We start from the raw sequence: 7823 nt of genomic DNA on the forward strand, positions 1-7823 counted from the left end.
GGCCAGACTCTGATTAGAAGGACTCTAATTATTATTATTATATTTAAGGCTCTTGTCCTCGCTTCTATCTTTGTTATTTATTTCTTTAATATTTTATTGGTCTTACTTCTCATCATAACTTAATATTTTATTTATTTATTTTTTTAGAATTTTGACAAGCTATTTCTCGCTTCTGACGTCATCCAAACAAGGATCGAAGCGGCGAGTAGGCAGGAGCCTTAAGATAAAGCAAGATGTTTTTAAATCATATTTTGCAGATGATGGAGTGACCATAGTCAGGAAAAGCAGAATGCCGAACATGAAGAACAAGTGTGGCAACGCGATTGTACGAGAGGAAATAAGTAATATTTATATAGGCTGGTTCGCGCGCGCGCGGCTGGTTCTACATATAATCAGTCGTATGTCGGAGTTGGATGTCGGAAACGCAGCCGATGGTCCAATGAAAGAATTCTCTTTTGAAAACGAATTTTCCTCATTGGACCAACAGCTACGTCTGATATCCGACTTCGCATATGACTAATTGTAGAAACCGGCCGTGAGAATCGTATAGAAAATAATATGTTAAACAATTTTTTTATTATTTATAATGTATTTTAATTTTATATTATAGATTCCATTAGTCGAAACGGGAAGGAGTATTGTCTGAAGTGCAAAATGCTTTATTAAAGAGCCCCAAGAAATTCAAATGAAGGCGTAAGGGCCAGGCTGAATCACGACGATGAAGAAATCTTCTTTGGAGGTCCAGTTACGAGAGGCTCTTTGGAACTATAAACTTCCGCTAATACAACGAAACGTAAGGATCACGAAAAATTTGTGGCAGAAGTGGCAAATGCCTTGAACGGAAAAATTACGGCCGACGAAGCAAAAGCAAAATTTAAAAGCCTTCACGACACTTATCGACGATAATCAGATCGGAAGCTTGCGCCAGTGGATCTGCCAGAAAAGATAGTGGAAAAAAAAAAAGTGGGCTCATTATGATTCAATGGAATTTCTGCGAGATTCTTGCTTGCTGAAAACGTAAGAATTATATATTTTATATAAATGTTAAAGCTATTATATTTAGTATAATCTATATAAAATAATTTTAATTTCTATAGCACAGTGAGTAACATCGAAGACCCAATGGACAATTTTGGAGATAATGGCGAAAACGCAGAAAACATTGAACCAAGTATGTATTAATAAAAAAATATTCCGTGGTATTGTGTGTACAAGTATTAAAAGAAAATAGTTAATGTTTTATAATGTTTTTTTTTAGATCATGGGCCTCGGAACAAAAAAAGAAGAGGCGATCCTGAGGCGTGTACCAACGCCATAGAACGAATTGCAAGTGCAATATGTGACAATAACGACGTGCCTATGATCTTCCGCCTCCTCCATTATAGACGAAGTTGATTCTTTCTTGTCGATGTTAGGGTGCCAGTTGCGAGAACTAGTATTACGTAACGACGAGAGATAATGAAAATAATTTTGGATGTAACATACGATGCTTTGACAGAACAGTGAATAATATCTATGCTTCTATTTATTAATATAGTTTGTAATGTAATAATAATTTTGGTTTGGGAATAAAATACTATTAAATGTTATATTGTTTTTTATTTTAAAGAATCAAATTTAAAATTGTTATTAATGTAATAAATTATCATAAAAGCAGATTGAATGACACATAAATATGTAAACAATGCAAATTAATAATTAAGTTAAATGTCAGTTGACAATTTGAATAGAGATAAAATATGATGGTCATATGTACAAATATTAACAATGGTCGAATTGCCACAGCATTGGTACAGCTCCTTCACTGTTGAAATATCTGCAGAATTCTTCTCGAATTTCTCTAGCTCGACGACTACTATTATAGTACCGCATTTATTTATGTCACGAAGTCCACTATTTCAATGCATTTTCTCCAAGAACCAAGAATTAAATCATTTGGACCATCTTGACAACCATTGATGGAGGAACATATTGATTCTCACCAATATCTTGTAAGCGCAGCCAATTATGGAGACATACTATTGCTTGAACTATTTTCATTATTTTTCAATAGTACAAATGATTGGTCGCTTCAAAATTCTCCATCTACTCACTAGAATGCCAAAAGTGTTTCAATTGTCCTTCTAGCACGACTGAGACGATAATTGAAAATTGTTCGATCTTCATTTAAATATTCTCTTCCTGGATAAGGTCGAAGTAAATAATCCGATAGTTGAAAAAGCTTCATCGCCCACAAGAATATAAGGCAAAGGTTGTCCATCCGAAGTAATAGGTTCTGGTTCCGGTAAATTCATTCGTTTGATGAAATGATTGACCAATCAAGGAATCCTTAAAATATCACCATCACTGCGTCGACCATAAGCTCCAATGTCCCGAATGTAAAAATATACTTTGCATTGCATATTCCAAGCAATACAATGCTGTGACAATTTTATAATTGAAATACGATGAACCCGCATTGTCAGGACACTGAAGAAATTAATGGCTTTAGTTTTATATGTTTCACAGTTTTATAATGGATTCATTTTTTATGATGTTTGTATATATTAATCTCGAAAATTAGATTTGTTCTAGGTTTATATTTCAATTAATAAATATTCAAAATTAAGGCTCCTGTTTACTCGCTACTTCTACCCTTGTTTAATGACGTCAGAAGCGAGAAATCGCATGCCAAAAATTCTTGCGGTATACGTTGAAATAAAATTCAGCAAATCGATTCAGACATTTGTAAAATAACGAACACTTTCCTTTGTAATCACTAAATAGCCGTAGATTTTTGGCATGCGATTTCTCGCTTTTGACGTCATCAAACAAAGATAGAAGCAGCGAGTAGGCAGAAGTCTTAATCCATTAATTCCAAGTTTTATTTGATCGCAATTTGCAATTCGTAACAAAATATTGATATAAAAATACCCCCAACATTTAACTCGTATAAGCATAATATGGGCTCATACTTGTATTAAGATATGTTTTCCGTCAATTGCTCCGACACAATGTTTGAAATTCCATAAATCTTCAAATCATGTGCAATGTCCAACCAATTTTTTTTTGTTAAAAAAGAAGGAAGTACTTTCTTTTGAAGGCTACTCCATATAGCATTACATGTTTCGTAAATAATGTTACTCACAGTTGTCAAACCAATAAGATATTGGTAAGACATAGAAGTCATGGATCACCAGATGCCAAGAATCTGTTCAATATAAATTGTAAATATTTATTAAGGATGTTGGTTGCCGGCAGGGGAAAGCCTATAGGTGTGTTTTCGTCGCGTGAAATAAAACGAGTTTTAGCAAATAAATATGTGGAATGCATTTAATAATTAGCTGTTTCTTTTGTAAAAAATATTTTTATTAGACTGATGTGGAATATTTCATGAAAGATTTAAAAATATTTTAAATGTTTTATGAAATATTTTTGAAAATGTATAAAAATTTTTTACAAAATATTTCTGCAATATATATGACAATATTTTACAAAATTTTTTATCAATTATGAATCTTTTATAAAATAATTGGAAATATTTCAAAAATTCTCCATGAAACATTTTTAGCAATACATAGAAAATTTTCTTCTTGAAATTTTACAACAAATATTTTAGAAATCTTTGTGTAATATCTGTGCATTTTGAACAAGTAAATTAAAAATTTACTCATTTGCCGTTTTTATATTTATTTGAATATTTATTATTCAGTTACGTGTAAATAGATTAATTTATTAAAATAACATCTTTTTATTGAGCTCGTACCGTTGCGCGTTGGTCCATTTATCACACTGTTATTAATATTATTAATATTTTATTATAGGTATATCAAAATTTTGGTTACATTGTTTTTGTTACATTGTTTTAGGCTAACCTTATTGTCAATATAGTCGTTCTTCAGCAGAAATTGGTTCTCGAATCACTGTTTGTTTGGTGATAGAGGAGCAACTAAAAGTAATAGTTCTTCGAATTGCGTTGCCGTCATGCGAAAGTAGTTTCTGAATCGACTTTCGTGTATGATACAACCGGAAAAAGTGCATTATAAAATCCATGAGTGTGGCGTTCTTGAAATATTGGCTCAACCCAAAAGCGCTTTTGATGATAAAAGCGTTTTTTTCTGTTTGTTTTTGTAATTCGTGAATCGCAAGTATTGCAAGTATTTTTTCGCTTATTTTCCTTCTTTTTCTTGATGATTGCCATGCACTTCTTAGCCACGTATATATATTTGTATGCAAACGACATTTCCGATGTTGATATGTATTGATCTGTATATGGAGGGGTAAAAACCAGGGATCTTAAATATTGTCCTCGTACTTGTATTTTTCGGAACAAAACGCATTTTAATTTTTGCTCCAAGAACGCTCCAAACTTCAACTACATATATTAAAAAATAAAAGCATCATATATGGAGGGTTAAAAACCAGAGTGGTGTAAGTCAATTTTTTTTAAATTTTTTCTCGTGTGCTTAGATGCAATTTATATATTGTAGAGATTGCATCTATGCACATGAGAAAATATTTAAAAAATTCGACTTACACCACTCTGGTTTTTACCCCTCCATATATGATGCTTTTATTTTTAATATATGTAGTTGAAGTTTGGAGCGTTCTTGGAGCAAAAATTAAAATGCGTTTTGTTCCGAAAAATATAAGTACTTACGAGGACAATATTTAAGATCCCTGAAAAATAAAGAAAAAAAAAATAGTTTGTTGAGATTCGAAGTCCAAAAGTGCCTCGTTCAGCCGGGAATAACAGCGCGTACTTGTATATATGAGATTAAAAATTCTTAGTAGTCCTTCCTGCGTTCAACAAACTATTTTTTTACTTTTAGGGATCTTAAATATTGCCTCGCACTTGTACCTTTTGGCACAAAACGCATTTTAATTTTCGCTCCAAAAACACTTCAAATTTCAACTACATTTTTTGATGATAAAAAAAAATCGTAAGAAATAAAATATCAATTTTAATGATTTTTTGCTGTGAAAAAAGGCAAACTTACTTTTATTTATTTTAATTTACTTTGTCGTAATTTTTCTTTACTTTTCGTAATTGGAAAACGTCGAACGAAATTTGTTTACTGTAATGTATGTCACTACCACTTCAAAATAGGTTAAATTGCCGCTCAATATTTGACGCTATGGGCCTTTTCATGGATTTCAACTGTCGTCGGCGGCAACCGTAGTCACGTGACCTTTTTGACGCTGAAAATGAGCGTCGAGCGGCAACGTGAAAAGGCACCTTTATACATCGAAAAAACCTAAGTAACAAGTGATAGACGTAATCTTTATATCTCGAAAAATCTAACCAGTAGTATCTTTATTTCTGAAAAATTATAACCCAAGTGATACACATCACAAAATTATGTTACCTTATCAAAAGAAGAGTCGCGTTTCAAGTGATCTATTACAATTACAAAAAAGAAATGATATCTCTTTAAATTACAGCGCCAATTACAGAGAGAACATATATATTGCCTCAAAAATAATTGTTGCACTACTTTGAAAAATCTTTACATTGTGTAATTAGAAAAGAATGTATAATAACATTTTTATAATCGATTAAGGCGATGCTGGAGACAGGTCTGTTTACCACGAAATTTTCAGACACACAAATCTTTTGATTGATTTCACCGAATTAAAAATTTTTTGTCTAGAATTAAGTATAAACGATAACGAAGACGGCAGGCATCAATTGCGTATGAAAAACGAAAAAAAATTAGAAAATTACATTTTTATTTTCGATTCTGCGGTCGACTTATGACAACATTTGCTGCAGATAAAAGTTTTAGACTGTGTACGTATACAAAAACCTAGCAGCCGTCACGGAAATACAATAAAGAAGAATCCTGTGCTTGCAGAAATGAGCTGCGAGCTTTAGTATAAGAGAAAAGTATGTTAGAAAATTTCATATGCACATGTTACGCGTCTCCCCGAATTCAGCCAAAAACATAGCGGGTAGCCCTAGAGCAGGCGTTCTGTATGTATGTGTAAGAATCGGTGAGCACTAGTTTAGTTGCTGGATGTCAAGGTAGGTGGTGCTGTTGAATTCCGGCGCTCGCGGGGACGCCGGGGACGGCGACAGTGACAGGCGTGACAGGTGACAGCGCCCGAGAGGTTAGGTTGTAACCGGATCACCGAAGAACAATGGAATATCTAAGTATTAGCCACTTACTACTTGGGCTGAAATTACGGTCGCCACTGTATTTTCAGGCCTAAATACAGAAACCTGAGTCGTATGCGTTGCCCCGTCCTTCCTCTCAGCTTAATGGCTGCCGTCTTCTACGTCGCGGACGTGTTCAAGGCCGTCGGCCACGCCCTGGTAATGCGTTGCGTAATTCACGGAAATTGATATAGGAATCGCACTGGGGTCGCAAATAATCACTCGTTTGTTTATTATAAACAAATAACAATTTAATATCCACAGTTTACAGTTTCTCCGTCGTCGCGGTATCACTCGCTCGCACAATCACTCGCCACGAGGTCTTTCTCATTCGAATGTCCACGATACAGAGCTTATTATTACGACTGATCGTCGTTTCGCAATCAAGAACGTGCTCGTACGCTAATGATGTAATATCGCGTTGTTGTTAGGCCGTCGCGAAGTAAGCCTTCTCAAATCGAGTAATTTTATGCGTAACCGTATTCACGATTCAACGCCTCTATATTCGCACCGAATATTCGCACTTGTCGTAGGCGATCACGGGATAATCACAACGGAATCGAGTTTTATCGCGTTACCGTAAAACGTGTTAACGCCTCGATGTATTTCCGTAGGCTGTCCTGCGTAATGCTGGTTGTTAATATTCGCGCTTATCGTAGGCGATCACGGGATAAGTAAACGGTATCGAGTTTTGTCGCGTGCCCGATGAAACGTGTTCACGCCTCGAAGTATTCCCGAGAACTGTCCGGGAGAAACGGTTCTCATTCCCCCACTTTAGTTGCTGACGCAGGCGCGCCGCTCCCCATTTCGGCGGGAAAGACTACGCATCGCGCGCCTTTCTTCGTCAACCAATCGCGTCGCTCGGAGACGAACGACACGATCCTACTATTCACGGCACATCGCCCTTGAAAGCTGAGCCGTTGTGATTGGCTCAGCTCCTTCGGATCAGAGAAACTGCGTTCGGATTGGATGGCGGACAAGGGCTCTCGCTTCGACCTCGGCGATGCGTCAACCAATGCCAGCCGTCGCAACGGGCACAACCCTAAGAGCAAAAAGTCGACTTTAAGTCGACTTGAAGTCGACTTCTACCGATACTGACTTGGCAGAAAGTCGACTTTTTTAAGGACGAAAGTCGACTTGAAGTCGACTTGAAGTCGACGAATGTCTCAAAAAACGCCGACTAAAAGTCGACTTTCCGTCATGACGGGAAGTCGACTTTTCGTCATGACGGGAAGTCGACTTCTTGTCATGACGGAAAGTCGACTTTTAGTCGGCGTTTTTTGAGACATTCGCCGACTTCAAGTCGACTTCAAGTCGACTTTCGTCCTTAAAAAAGTCGACTTCTCTGCCAAGTCAGTTTCGGTAGAAGTCGACTTCAAGTCGACTTCCCGTCATGACGGAAAGTCGACTTCCCGCCAACTTTTAAAGTCGATAAAATAAACCGCCGCCGCGTACGTCTGGAGGTCGGTTGTGTATCTTGAAATCAGGTAAAAATGACAAAAGTTAACAGATTTTATTAGATTTTGATAAATAAAATCGTAGATACGCTAATAAATTTTCTCACTTTTGTAATTTTTACCTCATTATTTCAAGATACACAATCGACCCTTTGCTGGAAGGCTAAAACTGATGCATTTCGATTTTTTTTCATATATAAAATAATTTAATTATCTAAAAAACTGTA

At 35.7% G+C, this 7823-nt stretch overlaps 1 long non-coding RNA gene across 1 annotated transcript; it reads left to right on the forward strand.

The window, feature by feature from the left end:
* Positions 1-680: 680 nt before the first annotated feature.
* Positions 681-1561, forward strand: LOC139818145 (uncharacterized). Its single transcript, XR_011733400.1, has 3 exons — positions 681-1017; positions 1098-1171; positions 1259-1561. It is a non-coding gene; the product is annotated as an uncharacterized lncRNA (long non-coding RNA).
* Positions 1562-7823: the final 6262 nt, after the last annotated feature.

The sequence above is a fragment of the Temnothorax longispinosus genome, chromosome 8 (genome assembly GCF_030848805.1).
Source record: "Temnothorax longispinosus isolate EJ_2023e chromosome 8, Tlon_JGU_v1, whole genome shotgun sequence".
In the NCBI taxonomy this organism is placed as follows: domain Eukaryota; kingdom Metazoa; phylum Arthropoda; class Insecta; order Hymenoptera; family Formicidae; genus Temnothorax; species Temnothorax longispinosus.